The sequence below is a fragment of the Symphalangus syndactylus genome, chromosome 16 (assembly GCF_028878055.3).
Source record: "Symphalangus syndactylus isolate Jambi chromosome 16, NHGRI_mSymSyn1-v2.1_pri, whole genome shotgun sequence".
Classification (NCBI taxonomy): domain Eukaryota; kingdom Metazoa; phylum Chordata; class Mammalia; order Primates; family Hylobatidae; genus Symphalangus; species Symphalangus syndactylus.
Window position 1 is genome coordinate 31,111,955 of NC_072438.2, and position 19,477 is coordinate 31,131,431.

General features: G+C 39.9%; 1 long non-coding RNA gene across 2 annotated transcripts in view; it reads left to right on the plus strand.

The window, feature by feature from the left end:
* Window positions 1-19,477, plus strand: part of LOC129464768 (uncharacterized) — a 635,103-nt gene that overhangs the window by 350,339 nt on the left and 265,287 nt on the right. For both annotated transcript variants that reach the window (XR_010116208.1, XR_010116209.1), the window contains exon 4: window positions 16,239-16,358. This is a non-coding gene — a long non-coding RNA (uncharacterized lncRNA). The remainder of the gene's footprint in view (window positions 1-16,238; window positions 16,359-19,477) is intronic.

The window sequence follows — 19,477 nt, forward strand, 5'->3', positions numbered from 1 at the left end:
AGTCCTATGGTAACTATTGTCCATAATATAACAAGTTATTTTCTTAGAGGGCTTCCATTAACTCATTAATATATTATTTTTCTTTCTTCCCTCTACCTTTTTCCGAAGACAGTGTAATTTTTAATGTTGATTTTTAAAAAGATAAAATAGGATATCTAAAATGACAATAACAATAATAATTTCCCCTTTGTGGGCATACCTCCCAGATCTTTAGAACTAGGGTTCATGTTCTCTGGGTTAAGGGAATTGGTATGAAAATTGAGAAGCTCTTCTGGGATGCATTGTACATGATGTCTGAAAAGATGAATGAACACCACCAAGCAGAGGTATGGCATGGACCAGGGGCAGAAAAGGAAGGGGGACACTCAGATGGAACAGTAACCCAACTAAACACAGAGTGCTGAGAAACAACGTGGAGCCTGCAGGAAATACAGACACCCAAGGGCAGCCGAAGCAAAGTGCAGACTAAAAGACAGGTGGGACAAAGCTAGACAGGGTGTTATAAATTGTTCCCAAGGCTAGGCAACGTTTCTTTGAAACATTGAAGGATCTCAGTTTCTTCTTATAGTTTCTTCTGCCCCACACCAAGGAGCTCCACTTTGCCTGACATTACTTGCTATGCCTAAAACTGGACCAGAAAATCTTCTAACTGGGGATCAAATGCTCAGGTTTGTGAATACGTATTGCAGAGGTCATTTACTACCTAAAGATTAATGGAATAGTAACTAAAATGTGTTGCTCTTAGAGACCTAGTCTCAGTCTCAGACCCAGGCAAGAGGGGCCCTGCCCTTAGCTCCAAACTTTAGGGACCTATTCTCTGGCTGCCTTTGGCTATATTATCCTCCACAGAGTAAGGCATCCACAGGGCCTACTGCGCATGACCACACAGGACCCAGGTATCACTAGCCCTCACCTCAAAAATGCATAGATACCTCAAATCCTAGAATCTTCTGCCCAGTGGTCCCAAGCCCTTGTTTCAAGTTCCCTGTTTGCCTTTATTAACAGGTATCCAAAAGACAGCTATTTGCAAGAGAATGGGCTGGATAGCGTCAGTGTGTATAAAGCTTAGCAGTGTTTCTGGGTTGCCACCACATGAACATGCTTAGCTGTATACGATGGAGTTCGGGACGGAAAAAGAAGGAACAGACTGTATCTGGGGCTGAAGGGCCAGTGGTGGAAGAAGATCGTTATGGTGTAAAATTTTCAGGAATCCAAGACCTGTAAATTTGAACCTAGCCTTATAGGTCATTAAGGAAAGAAGATGAATTCAGTGATGTGCTAAAGCCAGTTCATAGATGAATTCAATGATGTGCTAAAGCCAGTTCCATTAAACTTCATGTTTAGTGGAATCATGTCAGTTGCTTGAAATTAGCCATGGAGAGAATATTGATACCACAGAAATCAGCAAATGCTACCAATCAGTGTCTCCCCTGTTTCTCCTTCAAAGACCCAATTATTAAACATATTTATAATGCCACTGGGTAAAGTAGATTTTATTTAATGGCTTAGAGTTTAATTTATAACTTTTATACCTTTAGATATGTGGTATGTAGGCCTCCATTCATACTCAGCAAATGTTTGGGGAAAGATTACCATGGGTATGTCTGGGTGATTGCATAGCTGTATAAATTTACTAGAAGATATATGGTCATCTCTTACTGGACAGCAAAAGGGTGAACACTTTGTCCAGGTACTGCACAGTGGTCATAAATGTCTGTAATAGGACTCGCCCTCCATTTCTTTTATTCTTATAATTTAACAACAGAGGGATGTTGGAAGGGTGCCAGGATATGTTATCTTTATTTTGTTGTTGTTGTTAAAGGGGGATATATTTATTAATATTTAACATGTTGGCAATTAAATCTGAAAAATTTGGAATGCAAGCATGCATAGCCATACATTCCAATAGCCGCTAGATCCTCTATGACCCATTAACCATTATCCTATGATGTTATGACAATTCATGTCCTGAAAAAGTGCACTGTACAGCTCTCAGAGAATGAGAGCAAAAATGGCAAATAACATTTTTGTATTATTTGACCTCTTAGATCCCCCAGCGTAGATCTTGAACTCCAGGGATACTCAGATAACAATTTAGAACCACCATTTGCAACCATGTACATAGTACACGAATGTCAAATGATAAATGAGCCCTTCGTGATGAAATGGCCTTTAAAGTTTCACTCCTGTGTTTTATCTTTTTGCTTTCACTTGTCTTAAAAAGTTTAAATCCAATAATTTTGTTTATAAAGAAAACAGGAAAATATTTTTGTTATATATTTGTGTTCTGTCTCATGGCACTGTGTACTCTTTGAATCTGTTGTGGACTTGAATCTGTCTTATTTTTACATGAAAACAATGAGGTCCCTGAAGGCTATGATTTTTTCCGTAAGTTTCTGATGTTTATCCAAGGTTTCACAAGTGAATTCTGAAGATATTGTGCTTTGAGGAATGACCATCAGGATACGTTATCTTTATAGGAAGAATAATTAGACTTTGTTTTTATAGGCTTTAGATTTCTCCCTTAAAAACATGAAAAGAAGGTGCCCTTTTAAGCTCTCTAGACCTCACAGGTAACTAGGGCCAGATTATAAGATTAGAAGGGATATGGTGCACTATGATAAGGAGCTTTTTCAGAAGGTGCATTCTAGAATCTCCTTATATAAATCTAGGCCTCTCCCAGGCCACAGTCTTTGACTCATGCTTCTAATTTGGGTCCTAGGAAAGGGTTTTTCCATTAATATCTTGAAACTCAGGTGTAACTTAATCTAGGATAAACTGCCTAAGTCAGTTTTCCACATTTTAAAACACATACAAATGCCTGTGAAAGTAATTGAAAATGATGATTCTCTTTCCTCAGTCTCAGAGATTCTGATTCAGCAGATCTTGGATGGGGTCCAGAAATTTGAATTTTTAGTCAACTTCCTAGTTGTTTCTGGCCGACATAGTCCATGGATGGTACTTTCAAGATACTAACTCCTATTTGGAACCATTTGTCTAATATTAATTTCTTAGAAATCCTCTTGGCTGTTTGGTATCATAGACATGAATGGACCTTATTTGGTATGTTTTGGCCAACTCACACAATCACCATGAGTGTTATGGGCTAAATTGTCTCCCCCTAAAATTCAATGGGACTATATTTGAAGATAGGGCCTGTAAGGAGGTAGTTAAGGTTAAATGGGCCATCCTTATAAGAAAAGGAAAGATACGCCTGCAATGTGGTCACACAAAGGAAGTACTGTGTGAGGACATAGCAAGCCAAAAGGAGAGGCATCACCAGAAACCAACTCCGCCAACATCTTGAGGTGGGCTTTCAGCCTCCAGAACTGTGAGAAAATTAATTTCTGTTATTTAAGCCACTGGTCTATGGTATTCTGTTATAAGGGTCCTTGCAGACTAACACAACAGGCTAAAATATTTTTAAAAGAAGTTTCAAGTGATAGATGAAGTCAATATGATAGTTCTTAACATGATGAAACTATTCCTGCTGGAAGCTGGATTCCACCATTATAAGAAGGTCAATGTTTAATTGCATAAGGCTTTGACAAGAAAAGTATTTACATTGGCCAAACCAAGTGCTCTGATTTTTTTGGCTCTTAAATTGGCATTACCAAAGATTAACTCTCTGACTTTTTTTTCTTTGCTATAGTGCAATCATTCTTCTGGTGAACTCCTTATTTCTTTAGCTTTGCTTGTTTGTTTTGTTTTGTTTTGTTTTTACCTAAAGCAGTCGATATGTTTACAGTTTGGTCTTACCACAGATCCACTTTATTTTTTCTAAGATGACTTGGCATGTCTCTATCCAAATACGTTCCAGCTGCATAGTTCAATTTGCAGAGAAAGATCTGCAAGGCAAGATCTCAAAGTGAGAAGAGAGGCTACTGTATATCCTTCAAAGTTAATTTCCTCCCATTTGGGGTTTTAATAGTAGATGAAATAATTGGAAATTTCAAACAGGAATGAATGATGCCACAAACTCTCTTTCTTGGGAAAATTGGTGGCAGGTAAAGAAAGTATTTTCTCTCAGTCTGCAGAAGAGTTGATTAAGAGGGAAGTTTCTTCTCATGACCACAATGGATAACCCAGTATCTATGCTCATTAAAATAGATGTACTGACATCTATAAGATGTGGTTCAATGTCTTCTTCTTCTGAATTCAGATTTTTTCCCTAGTCACTTTTTAATAGTAAGTATCTATTATAAATAAGTTAGTTTTAAGTAAGCTATTTCTAAAAGCCCAAGGAAGTATATTTTTCACATTTCTTTTTATTTGCTGTGGTGAAAAAGGAAAGCTCTGTCTCAGTCACCATGATTATTAAGTCATTTCTCCACAGGTTTCCAGGGACCCTCTGCTAACTAATTTCCATTTTCAGTTGCTGATGACTATGTTCACTCAACTAGAGTGATGGAGTTTCTTTTCACTGGTTTTAAAATAGGGTCTTTTATGGGAGGTTTCTGCATATCACTGCTGAAGGTGCAGTCTGCCATTTGTTTTTGTTAAAAGTTTTATTCAAGTCATACATGACTGAGGACGGCTAGATGGGGAGTTCTGCACTGAATTCCCTGCGTTTATTACTGAAGAAATTTAGTCTTCAAGTATCATATGGAGTGGAGAAAAAAAATGGTTATTAATAAACATTGTTTCTATTTGCAAGTACCTTACAACCGGCAAATTGTAATATTACATTACAACTTGTAATATTACATTACAAGTTGCAAGTACAAGGTATTTGCAAGTACCTTACAACAGGCAAATTGTAATATTACATTACAACTTTGTAATATTATTTCTATTTTCCAGATGAATACACTGAGGACCCAAAGGTCAAGCACGTTAACTTTGGGATACAGTAGCATTAAGAGGAAAATTCACTAACTTCCCCTTTAGGAAATGAAGAAGATAGCAGCCTTTAATTTTAAATCTATCTTAAATCTGGGGTGATAAAGTAGTCCCAGTTTTCCCAAGACTTTCCATTTTAGCACTAGAATTCTTACTTCCTTTTTGTCTTACATGAACCAGAAGAGTGGGATTGCTCACCAAATCCTAGGCTCTTTCACAGTACCACATTATGGATTCATGCAATGGCTATACCTACAGATTTGCTAAGTCAAATGTTTTAGGCTGGACACAGTGGCTCACGCCTGTAATTCCAGCACTTTGGAAGTCTGAGGCGGGCGGATCACGAGGTCAGGAGTTCGAGACCAGCCTGGTCAACATGGTGAAACCTTGTCTCTACTAAAAATTCAAAATTAGCTGGGCATGGTGGCGGGTGCCTGTAATCCCAGCTACTCAGGAGGCTGAGGCAGAAGAATTGCTTGAACCTGGGAGGCGGAGGTTGCAGTGAGTGGAGATCATGCCATTACACTCCAGCCTGGGCAACAAGAGCAAAACTCCATCTCAAAAAAAATATATATATATTATTTTAGAGGAAAATAGTATGAAGTGCATAATATTTTAAAGTATTACACATTTTTCTTTCCTTTGAGTGTACATTATGGCCTTTCTTATAATCAGTCAATTAAGCCATTCCATGTACATTACTGTCCAGATAGAGTGTACAACAGGAAATAAGGAGTCGTTTCCTTGTCTGTTTCAAATGATTAGTTCCTCTAAGAAATGGAAAGGTCTTTAATAAGGACAATAAATTTGGTAGCCCACATGATGATGTATATATAAGAAATTTCATCACTGAAAATGATGACAGTAATAGCGATGATAGCTAAAATATGTTGGGCACTTACAATGTCTTCGACCCTTTTCACGATTTCCTTGTGAGTTGTTGTACTCTATTTTACAAATGGGAAAACTAAGGCACAGAGAGCTTGAGTACATTTTCTAAGGTCACGCATAAGTAGATCCAGCGTTCAGCCTTGGGCAATCTGGTTTCAGACCCTTGTTCTCTTAAGCATCATGTCATGCTGAATAGAAATAATAACATTCACTGTAGAGAAGAGGGCGAATCGGAGAAGGACGAATAAGGAATTTGATGCCAGTAGTTCCTTGAGAGGAGGTTCAATAACTGTTCAATCAGTCAGGGGCTACGCCCTAGAAAGAGAAAGTAAGAATATCAAGGTATGCTTAGAGCAAATATGAGACAAGAGTAGATTTGAGCCCCATTCCCAAGAAAGGACAAGATCCCAGAGTAGAAATCACCCTGTGGTTAGGCTAAGAGCTCACTCCTGAGATAACAGAGATCAATTAGTGTTTAATTCAGCTGTCTATAACAAAACCTCAAAATAATGGAGGCTCACAATCACTGCACCCTCTTCCCCAGGTTGCTCTAGAAATAAGCTGCTGCAGGCCAGGCACGGTGGCTCACGCCTGTAATCCAGCACTTTGGGAGGCTGAGGCGGGTGGATCATGAGGTCAAGAGATTGAGACTATCCTGGCCAACATGGTGAAAACCCATCTCTACTAAAAATACAAAAATTAGCTGGGCATGGTGGTATGCACCTGTAGTCCCAGCTACTCAAGAGGCTGAGGCAGGAGAATTGCTTGAGCCTGGGAGACGGAGGTTGCAGTGAGTGGAGATCGTCCCACCGCACTCCAGCCTGGTGACAGAGCGAGACTCCTTCTCAAAAAAACAAAAAAAGAAATAAGCTGCTGCAATCTCACATTGGAAGGAGGCAGAGACCTCTCTGTTCCTGATAGGGAAAGTGGACATTTGTTTTGCCTTCCTCCCTGGCTTGTTCCAGTGATAACTCCAGAGCAGAAGTCTCCCCCTGCTAGGAGAGTGTGAGACTTCTGCTTGTTCAAAAAGAAAGGAGAGTGGGCACTCGTCACACCTTCTTGCCTGGCTTGGTTCCGATGAATCCAGATCTGTAGATTCTTCCTGGAGGTAGTTTCTGTATGCAACGAGTGCCCCAACTTTTACAGCCTTCGCCTGAGGGACTGGCTCCTAAATCACCTCACTCTGGGAGTTGATGGAGGTGACTTTTAAACTTGCAAACGCTCAGCAGTCAAATCCTCAGGCTCAAAGTGAGCAGTCTGACCAAGAGTATAGGCATCTGCCTCAGACCCTCTCCTTGGTGTAGGGCAGGACAAGTAGGAGATAAGCTCTGGCTCTTAGCCTCTCTGCAAGAAAATAAAGAACTGGAACATTCATTGAACGCTGTAATCTTTCCAGCTTAATCCCAAGGGACTGGCTTCCCTTCCACCTTTTTCAAGGCAATAGCATGACTTGAAACAAATGAGTTTATTTTTTGCTCAAAAAGTCCAGTTACAGTAACTCTGTAATCGTCGGGTAACAAGGTTATCTCCATGTTTCTAAGGCTCTAAAATGGCTGTGTGAGCCATTTCATTCTTATTTAAAAGCAGGAAGGAGATAAAACAGAAGGGCAAAAGAACATGCCTTGTTACAACATTCCCACTTCATAACTTCTGTGTGCATCTCAATGGCCAGGATTTAGTCACATTGCCACATTTGGCTGAAAGGATACAAAGAAGTAGTCTTTTATTAGGCACCTTGCTACCCTTAAACAAAATTTTTTTTTTTTTTCATTTAAACTAAAATAAGGAGAGAATGGATATTGTGCCGAAACTATCAGTTTCAACAAGAAGTATGTAGTAGCAGTATATAGTAGCAGTGGGCAAAATCAGTAACTGAAGGAATCTTTTGGTTCAAGAGTGGCAGAAGACTTGAAGGGACTCACTGTTCTGAAGAGACACAGTTTTGAAGAAACGGCATGACCTAGTAATAGCAGAGGGATTCCTGAATGCCAGATGGACCCAAATTAGCTAAAAATATTCAGACACAAAAGACCTTGAGGCCAAAAGGGAGGTACAGCATAGCAGCAATCTGCATGACAGATGAAACTAAGCACATTTAGAAATGATCTTCCCTAATGTGTGATACTACAGTTTCTCCTCATCAAATACCTTTTAAGTCTCTGAGAACTGGATATAATCTTAGAGATGGATACAGAAGCCCTCCCTGGGCTGAAATTAACTTATTCCACCACAACAGAATGGGATGGAAAGACTCACTTAATGTAGACTGAGATTCGTAAAAATTACATTTTTAAGTAAAAAGAGGGATACATCATTCATTACGTGTATCTTGTTAGTAACAAGATTGTGCTTAGAGCCCAATGAATATTTTTATGGTACCCTTTGACACCATTTGATTCTATCCCAACCTCTGTGGACTCTAGTGGATCTTAGACTCTAAAATAAAAGTTATTTTCTTGAATTCAACGGTGCCAGTGTCCGAGGGCTGCCATAATGAGGCACCACAGACTGGATTCTTTGAACAACAACAGTTTATCTCCTTCCTAATCTCCTCTTATAAGAATACCAGTCATATTGGATTAGGGCCCACTTGAGTGACCTCATTTTAATTACCTTTTCAGAGGTCCTATCTCCAACTACAGTCAAATGCTAAGATACGAGGGGGTTGGAATTTCAACATACGAGTTTTGGGAAGGTAAAATTCAGTCCACAACATCAACTTTGCACAAAAATGATCCTGCACCTAGTATACTATTGAGTGGTACATCAGGACCATGAAAGCCCCAGGGTTATTATTGTCATTAAGAATTATTGATCTAGCACCTTCTGTTTTTTTTGTTGTTGTTGTTGTTGTTTTAATAGTTGGAGTCTCACTCTGTTGCCCAGGCTGGAGCAGTGGCACGATCTTGGCTCACTGCAACCTCCACCTCCCAGGTTCACACCATTCTCCTGCCTCAGCCTCTCGAGTATCTGGGACTACTGGCGCATGCCACCACGCCCCACTAATTTTTTGTATTTTTAGTAGAGAAGGGGTTTCACTGTGTTAGCAAGGCTGGTCTTGATCTCCGGACCGCATGACTTGCCCGCCTCGGCCTCCCAAAGTGCTGGGATTACAAGAGTAAGCCACTGCGTCAGGTCTGATCTAGCACCTTCTATATGCCAGCCCTTCTGTTAGGAGTTTTAGGATCATAAGACCCAGCAATTTGCAGAGCTTCTCATGGACTAAAGTTTCGGGATGTAGAAATGAAATGCTGCACAAGGCAATCTCCTCTACTTGCTTTCTTATTGAAATTTATTCTTCTATAGAGCTGGAGAAAGGTCTAAATACTTAAATTATAGATGTGCCACTGCTTTAAACATAGCAAGTATGTGATAAATATACATAGTGTGAATGAATGTGAGAACCAAAAAATACTGTGAAAATCCCTTGTGATGAAGTCTAGTTTATTGGGATAATAATTATTTATAAAGCTCTGTGGTATAACATGCCACATGGGCACTTTTAAAATTTGAATCATACTATACAGTAGTTATTTTTAGGATTTATATTAATGCTAATTGTATACACTCTCCATTATCTCCATGCATGTTCATTTTAGTCATGAACAAGCCTCCTGACACATCAGAGACTTGTGCACAACTTTGTCTAACATTACTATCATCCTTCTTGGTAGTATCTAAGGGCACAAAAATGATATTCCTTTGGAGTCTGCAATGCTCACAAACTTCTATGTGCAGAATGCACTTTTTGCCCAATTTATCTATAGGAAACTAGGGTAGGGCTTTCCTACTTTATCTATACATAAAAAAATATCAAAAATGATTCTGTATCAGTTAGGTTTATGTCAGGTTATGTTGCCAGAACAAAATAACCCAAAATCTCAGTGTCTAAAGAAAGCTTATTTCTTGCTCATACTATATGCCAACAGGCAGAAAAGGTTTTCCCCCTGTAGTCATTCAAGGATCAGGGACAACACATGCTTTCCCTTGATATACACGTCTACTAGTGGAATTTGGTGAAATGCATAAACTATACACTGAATGTTGGAGATTCTGCCAGGAAGTGACATATACCACTTCTGCTCATATTCCCTGGGTGAAAGCAAGTCATGTGATCATGCTTAACTCTTACCGTGTGCCTAGAAGAGAGAAATAACTATTCGGTGAACAGTGATAATGACTAACATATTCATTCAATTCCTTACACACGATTAAAGTCTGCCATGTATAAAGAAATGTTCCAGGGACTGAGGATATAGGAATGAATAACATTTCTCTATCCTCATAAACCTTACATTCTAATGCTTATTTAGTATGTCATGAATATGCATGTGATGGAAAAATATCAAAGCAACAAAGGTGGGAAGAAATAGTCTGGAATAGTGATTGCAATTATATATAGGCTGCTTGGAAAAAGCTTTACAAAAATGCAAAATTTTAATCAACATGTGAAGTAGTTAAGAAGACAAGTCATATGGGTAACTTTTGGACAAGCATGCCAGGCAGAGAGAACAGAATTTGCAAAGATGCTAAGGCAGGAGTATACCCAGTATTCTTGCAGAACACTAAGATGAATATGGCTGGAGTAGAGTGAGAAAGGGGAGAGAAGTAGAGAATGGGGTTACAGAGCTAATGGAGGAGAACATCATATAATATAGGCCTTTTCACATTATTAAAAAGACTACTATGAGTGAGACAGGAAGGCACTATGTGTTTTAAAGAAAAAGTAACAAACTAAACTTATATTTTAAAGACTTAAGACCAGGGAAGAGGGCAAAAAAGAAGCAGAGAGACCATTTAAGATACTGTAATTCAAATGAGAAAAGCTGGGGGAATAGACCAATGCCCATGTATCAAGATGAGGACGTTGGAAGTAGTAAGATGTCTGTTTTGAAAATTGGCTCGATAAGATTTGTCAATGGCTCAGCTTTCAAATAAAGATTTGAATTAAGCTTTGGTATGAAAAAATAAATGGTTGTACAGACCACTGGTATTGAGCTGTAGGTCCTTTTAAATTTATCTTTAGATCAGCTGCTATTATCTACATATTTTTCACAACTCATTGCTAAATTCCTGAGGGAGTGCAAAACAGAGTAGGAAAATCATGCAATTCTATTTATTCTAAAGATGTTTTGTTTCTGAGTGAGAAAAGTAAAGAGAGATACATTATGTATGGTTGACATCTTAGGGCACCCTTTTAATCTTGAGTGATATGCCCTGTATCACTAGTATATCCCAGGTAACTCATTTTGTAACAAATACTTGTGGTGCACTTACTTTGCACCAGAGACTGTGGTAGACACTAACATAACAGGCACAAACCATCCAGACATTAACCAAGTAATTGCAAGTGCCATCCGTGTTACCAAAGTGAATGTCAAGTCCTACGGGAGTCTACAACGTAATTCAGGCAGTAAAAACAAATAAATGTGTCTGGGCGCGGTGGCTCATGCCTGTAATCCCAGCACTTTGGGAGGCTGAGGCGGGTGAATCATGAGGTCAGGAGATCGAGACCATCCTGGCTAACGTGGTGAAACCCCGTCTCTACTAAAAATACAAAAAATTAGCCAGGCGTGGTGGCAGGCGCCTGTAGTTCCAGCTACTCGGGAGACTGAGGCAGGAGAATGATGTGAACCCGGGAGGCGGAGCTTGCAGTGAGCCGAGATCGCACCACTGCACTCCAGCCTGGGCAACAGAGCAAGGCTGCATCTCAAAAATAAATAAATAAATAATAAAATAAAATAAAATAAAATAAATGTAAAGTGCCTAGACCAACATATGGAACAAAGGTTTACGTCCACCATTGACAAACTCAGTTTGCTAGTCATCTGCATTTTTTTTGTAAGTAAATATATTTTGGAACACGGTTCTGTCTATTCTTTAAGTGTCATCCATGGGTGCTTATCAGTACGAAGGCAGAGGTGACTAGTTGTGATACAAACTGTTACGACCTGCAAGTCTACTGTATTTGTTACCTGGTCCTTTAAGAAAACAATTTCCCAACCTCTGGACTATAGAATGACGAATATCCAACCACAAGAATATTCATAACTTTTAAGTGTAGAGTAAAGCTGTTATTCCTACTTCTATCTCATATAGTTGGCATTGGAAACAAAATTCTTTGCTAATTGGCCCATGAAAGCAAGCCTAATAAATAAGGACATTTCTCTATGCTGGCCTTAAAGACAGCATCAGTCTTGTTCGGTTGTTTTTATACAAGGCAAACAGCTTTTCCTACCATGTGGCAGTTGGTCTATCCTTCATTTAAAATAGTGAGAAAGACAGCACAGAGACTATCTCCAGACCCAAGTGCTGACTTACTGGCTTTGGCAACTCTTAAGTTCATGTTTACTTTGTCATGACAATAAAGTTACTCAAGTTGAAGTTGAATCAAATTGACAGACACCAAGAGCTATTGGTAAACTGGCACAAGTACAATTTTTATTTATAGGATTCAGCATAGTGTATTGTATTGGCATTTAATGAAGGCCAAAAACAGTCCCCCAACTGAGAAACAACCTAGAACAGAACAGCAAATTGACCAGCAGTTGTCCACTCATCAGGGTTTTACATAGAATGCTGTGTGAATGGTGTTCCTTGAAGGAGGCGGTGCACAGGCACAGTGACTATTATTATTAGGAAAAGAACTATTCTTTCCAAAACAAAACAACATTTGTGAACCCCCTGCCCAAATATAGGGGTTTTAATGAAATGTCAATGGTCACACAGGTATTTTCATTTTTTCCCTATTTCTGAGAATGAAATCCTGTTGTTATTTCTTCACAAGTTTTATATTCAGTTACTTAAATTTACAACAAATTTGAACTCCTTTATACCCTTTCAGTATTCAACCACATTTATTAAACATTAATCAGCACAATGGATTGATTATATAAGCAATACCAATACGAATGAGAGGACAGGCCCTTTGTCTTTCAAGAGGATACAACCTAAAAAGAGAAAGAGAATAAATTCTAAAATATTTTGTAAAGCCCATTATAAGCCACATAATACACACACACCATCACACAACATGTTTATAAATGATGTGAGGCTGTGGGGTTTCCTGGCATATTGGGCTGATTATTGATTAAGTTTGCTCAGAGCAAATTTGAAGTGAACTTTGAATTGAAAGGAAAGAATTCATGACATTTACAAGATTCTTTAAATCAAGAGTCAGTAAACTACAGTCCAAATCTAACTTGCTGACTGTTTTTGTAAGAGAAATTTTGCTGGATAATAGACATGTCCATTTGCTTATGTATTATCTACAGCTGCTTTCATGCAACAGTGGCAGAATTGAGCAGTTACAATAGAGATGGTATTTCCTGCAAACCTGAAATAATTTACTATCTGGCAGTTTAAGAAAGAGTTGGCTGACCCTGAGAGTGGAAAAAAAAAAGGCAGAAGCACTGACTAGCAAGTAACTCTTATATTTCAATTGTAAAGTGATGGGGACATGGATATGTGTATGTTTTTTATCTTAAATTATTTCTGGAGAAAGGATGGATATAGATTAATATTAATATATAGCATGATAATCACATAATTGCTTGAGTCTTGATTTCCTTATTTAAAAACTAGGAATGATATCTCCTACCAACAGATCTTTCAGAGAACTGCATGGGAGGCAAAGTCCTTTTCCCATGAAACGTGGCAGCGTTATTACCCTGGAGCTAACCTCCTCACTATGACTGGGTTGTGAATTGTGTGTTGTTATTGCCGAACCAAGGTCCACTTAAATAAATATTTCCAACTTTTCCAAATGTTTCAGCACCTTCTTCTGAAGGAGGAACTAGGTTGTCTTCTTTCATCATTCCTCAAAATTGTACTCTGGATTTCTCAATTTAGCTTAAGTGTGAACTGGCGTTTTAATCTGTGAAGGTTTCATTGTGAATGTGAAAAAAGAATATAAGAAATTTGACATTTCTTGAAATATGTCCTAAACCATCTTAGGACTTGTTGGGAATAGAAAATCATGCTTTGAACATCTTTTTTTTTTTTTTTTTTTTTTTTCAAAATTTAGAAAAAACCTTCAAGAGGACTACATTATCCACAAAAATATTCTAAGTACTCCCATGCTATAAAGTCCAGCTGTGAAACTAGTTCTACCTCATGTATAATGCACCAAATACCAAGCTGCAGAATTTAAAGTAATTTTAAGAATTATGAGTAGAGATGAACACATTTCCCTTTAAAGGTACTACTAAATTGAAGCTTATGCAAATATGCCATAGACATTTACGTTCTTAAATTTCTAATCCTCCAACCTCTGTCTAGGATCTGAAATGTGCTTCATGTTTCCAAGTATGTTCACATTATTGGTTTTATCCCATAATCTGATTTGGAAGACAGGGTGAAAGTAGTTGTTCCTATTTTTTTCTGATATAAAAACTGAGGCTCAGCTGGGGTAATGGGCCTATTCAAGATGCACACCAGAATTTCTGCTAATGCCCAGATCATTGGCAGTACTTCTAAGATCCTTGGAAAGATAAATTTCACATTGCATAAAAACTGTTTTAAATGTCTAAGATTTAAGTTAAAAATGAGGTATACATATGTATGTATGTATGTGTCTATATTTATATCTATCTAAACTATAGGTATAAATATCTATATATATATATATAGACAGAGGTATTCCACATCTGTTGCGTATCTATATCTGTACTCTATGAAAGAATGCCTTTATAAGAACTTTAAGTTTCTATCTACAGAGAGAGTTGTGGAAATCACATTCACTCTCTGTTATGCTATTGTTTATTGCTCAGCGACCTTTAAGAGAAAATTTTGATGGCAGAGGTGGCCCATCTACAGTGGCCACTATGAAGACCTTGGCTGCGGTGGCAGAAGTACTGCTGGGGCTCAGTGCTTCACAGAGCCAGCAGGAGGTGGGAAGAGGTGGGATTCCTGCCCCCTTCCAAGATGCAGCTGGTAGTCCCTAGTCTGTCTGAGTCTGGCTGGGTGGGAGGTTTTTATGGCCTAGAAGGGAGGAAGTGCATGCTGATTGGTCCATGGGCAGCCATGGGTGGGCCTGGAAAAAGCACCTCCCCTGAGTGCAGCTGCAGCCACCCAGCCACAGCTGCAGATGGGGGCATCCCTGTGCTCTCAGGGCCCCAGGAAGCACTTACCCCACTGCCCCCACAGGCTCAGAAGGGCCTACTCCCACTGCCCGGCCTCTCACTGCTCCCAGCACCTGATTGAATTTTGGAGCAAAGATGAGGCCAAACTTGGGAGCTATTGCCACCCGGCCAGGTATGTGCATGCTCAAGGAGGCACTAACACACCAGCTCCCTGCCACCTTGGCTTCCCCCAGACTTTGGGCACTGAGGAGCATGGGAAGGTTGAGGGGGTGCTGAGGGCAGTTCAGTGCAGGCCTGCAGGTGCCCCTTAGCATAAACAGCCTGGGTGCAGTGGATTACATGTGTAGATGGTGGCAAGAGGCAGACAGCCTCCCGGGCAGAAAGGGGCAGGTCCCTGGTGAAGCCCAGCATTCAAGTCAGGGAAGGCCTGAAGCATGGGGGTTGGGCTGTCAGTTCCAGGTGGAGTCCCCAGATCGAAGTGAGAACTTATGATGATTTTTCTGGGCACACCCATGGCTGCCCATGGACCAATCAGCACATACTTCCTCTCTTTTGAGCCCAAAAAACCCCTGGACTCAGCCAGACTCCAACACACATCAGCACTACCAGTTCCAGGAAGGAGCTACCCACATCAGGTCTCCTCTTCACTGAGAGCTGGATGCTTGTGGGGATGACCTGCCTGTGGAAAACCCACTGCAGGTCTCCTGAGAGCTGTTCTGTCACTTAATGAAGCTCCTCTCTACCTTGCTCACCCTCCAGTTGTCCACATACTTCATTATTCTAGGACGAAGGACAAGAACTTGGGACCTGCTGAATGGTGGGACTGAAAGAACTGTGACACAAACAGGGCTGAACATGCACCCCTGCTTGCCATGTCGTGGGTGACGAGGAGAGAAGAGCTGTGGCCCTTTGGGGAGCCTAGACCTAGAGGTTCCCAGAGCCAGGGCTGTGACACCCTCATTGGGGCTGTGCAGTTCCTGGCTTCTCCAAGCTTCTGGGCATCACTGCATTCCCCTTGTGCAGACACAGGTGCCTGGAGCAGAAGCTATGTGTCGTACATCTGGTTCAGCAGTAGCCTTGCACAGAGCTGGCACCTGTACCGGCACCTGTACCAGCACCTGTAGCTGCCCGCCCCGCTGCAACAACTGGCATGCCTGGCTGTGTACAGTGGCCAGACCCTGCACTCGCTTGCCTACACACCCATTGCTGCTCCATGCCTGGCTTGCCCATGGCAGATGAGGGATCCAGGCCAGTAGTGTGAGCCGATTGCAGCCTGCCAGGCTGTGTGGTGGGTGGGATGAACCCAGCAGGCACAAGCAGTACTCAGGCAGAAGGTGCCAGCGGCCACAGAGTTTTCTGTCTGGCAAAGCAACACCCCAAGGATCCCGTGACAATTTCATAGATTATACTTTTTTTCTGCAGGCACAGCAGATGGAGGACTCAATGCTTATGCTGGAGAAGGAAGCTACATTGTCCCTTAGTTCATGGAAATGTCAAGTCTAGAAGATGGAAGAGTTCAGTTAATATCTCCAGAGACCCACAGTGAGTTTCACGCTCCATAAAATTACTTATGCTTTTATATACAGTGCATGATCATCATCTCTTGGCAACTGGACACAAGTTAAGCACCTTCCATATGCAGCAGGGAAAACCTCTTCAGCAAGGAGGACTACCCATTGGCATGCACAGATGATACTAGCTTTAGTTTTCCTGTGTTGAAAGGAACATTCGCCATGCTTAATGAGAGGTGTTGGATTAATGCCAGGTGTTTTCCAAAGGGGATGGGATGTTCAGATGCTTGAGGAAACAAGGCACTAAGAGGGTGTAGTGAAAGTCATTTACTCACATTAACAAATTAATTATTTTCATGGCTGTGAACAGAGTCTGCAGTGTGCACATGGTGTGTGTGTGTGTGTGGAATATACACACATATTTTAGGCTCTGTTATTGCACTTATGTTTAATTTATAAAGCCCAGTGAACAGCACTACCTTGCCACAGATAAGCAGACAATCCTTCAAGTAGCCTTTTCTTCCCTTGTGGAGAGGAAGCCTCGAGAACATGGATGTGTCTGTATGTATCCCCAAAACCCTCACTTTGTGTGCCAACTTGATTGTCCTTTTCATTAATGTTTAATATGATTACTCTGGAGTGCTCTGAATTGGAAACTAAGATGGACCAAATGACAAGATATCAATTTCATGTTCAAGATAGTCTCACTTTAGAGACTTAGGGAATACGGGAGATACTCTTGTCTTAGTAAAAGAACATTTTGAAAGCACCTATTAAGAGGAATTTTATGGTCAAATTCCAAAACTGACTTAAAGATATATTTATGTCTTATTTCAGAAAAATCCATTTCTTTGGTCAGCCTTCCATGATGCCTATAATTTCCACCCTGAATATCATCATCCTTCTGGGTTTTAGCATTTTGCTTTAGAATGCCTCTAAGAATATGTATCACATATAAAGTCAGTATATTAAGAGTTGTGTCTTTGGGACACTGTTTCTTATAGACACTGTTGAGTAAACTGGCGCATCTGAATAGTCTGTCCACTAAAGGAAATTGCACAGGGCAGGTAAGTTTTGATTCATAATAAGGAGGATGCATTTATTTAAACACTCATTTATCCAAGCATTCCCTGTTTCTTTGTTGAACATGCTTTATTTTTCACTCTGAATGTCCACAGGAGATGCTAATCCTAGGTTTGGTGAAGGCAATGACACCATGAGGCACCTAGGTGCACCAGGCACAGAGGGGTCTAAGTTTGCAGAAACAATATTGACAGTCAATAAAAGACACTCATGAAAAGGGAAATCATGTTAGAGAATCAAGGTGAAGTCTATTCGACCTCTACCTTACCTCCAGGTGATCCTGGCCACTGTCCACATCACTGGACACCTAGGTGGCAGAGGAGACTGTGAGGTGTCTTGAGACAACTGTCAGGGTGGAAACCCACTGTTGCCTGTCCAGGAACACACACCAGGGCTTCTTTCGTACACTGTTGCTGCCTGCTGTGGCCCTCTTGAGGATTCTGGGTTATAGGCCCTGAGATAGGATTTTAATGTTAAAGCCAATAAAATGATACTTTAAAAAAAGATGTAGAAAAGACTAACAGACCATTAAAGCAAGTACAAAGACCCTGTACTTGAGGGTCAAAGACAAGATATTCGCAGTGGTCTACCAGGTTCCCATGATCTGTGTCCCACTTCCTTTAGCTCCTCATTACCGATCCAAATTCAACTCCCTATTTGCTTGTTTCAGAGTCATCTCTGTGAACACAGGCAATGGGGGTTTCCACAGTACTTAGAACAGTGCCTGGAAAACAGTAGGCACTCACTATGTTTTTTAAAAGCAACACATGAAAAATCGAGGTCTTACCTACTCTATTCTATAACTTACTTGAGCCTCAGATTGCCCATTTGGTAAAGATGCGATCCTGCCCATTTTGCAGAGAAGGTGGGAAGATAAAAAGGATCATACACATAAAAGTCTTGGCAGAAGTGCTCACTTAGGCAGCATATGTATTCAAAAAAAAGAAAAGGATCCTCACAGAGTGTCCTACACAAAGTTGGTACTAAATAATGATTTGATTTGCTTCCTCTCCTCTTTTATTCTGAATATAATAATGGCAGTTAATACTTATTGTACTTCTACTATATGGCAGGCTCAGTGTTGAGCATTTTATAAGGATTGTCTCAAACTTTTCTCAACTCTGTGAAGTGAGAAACATATATTCTCATTTTTTAGATGGGGATTATAAAAGTTAATTTTTTTTCCCAAGGTCATCCAGCCAGTGAAGAGTCAAACCAGGGTGCAAATTAGATTTACCTGACACTATCATTCCGCACTTCACTACAACACTATACTATGAGTGGCATAAGGAAAACTTAACCGTACTCTCAAGCTTGTTTCACACCTTGGTTAGGTGACTAATATATTATCTATGCTTTGATAGCTGGGACATAAAGTGTTTCTTACAAATGGACATTATGAATCGTTCACATGTTTTTGTTTTTGGTTGTTTTTTATTTTTGTTTACATGGTTTTTGTTTTTGTTGTTGTTGTTTTTTAAATCTCAGGGTATCTTAAATAGCCCAGCTAACTTAACACGTTTGCCTAAGCCATCCTCATAAAACTCCATCCCTGACTGTAGAGAGTTGATGTGAAGGTCTTCCTAATATATAAAATAAAGTTATAATCTGTCATTGATTATTTCCTTGCAAGGAGCAATAATAAAAAATTAGATGTACACATCTTATATTGCACATAGCACCTTTTTTAAATCACGAAATGAACCCTATTTCATAGGCATTATTATTATCCTCCAATATCACTGGAGAGATTAGAACATTTGCCCCATGGCCACACAGCCAGTAAGTGATGGAGCCCTTGAGAAATTATGAAAACTGAATTTTAGCAATTGATTTTCATAGGTGTTAACATAACTCAAGAACCTAATTTAGTCTAACTCCAATGCCTGTCCTCTTCACCATTGTATTAAACTATAAAATGCTATATCAAGGTGATAATTTATTATACCTTTTCTTATACCATTATTCCATGTGGAAATTTCTTCTCCGGAATGCCTTCACAAGAACTTCAAGTTCCCATATGTGGAAACCCTGTTTACAACTATTTAAAGTTGTAAGTGAGCTGGT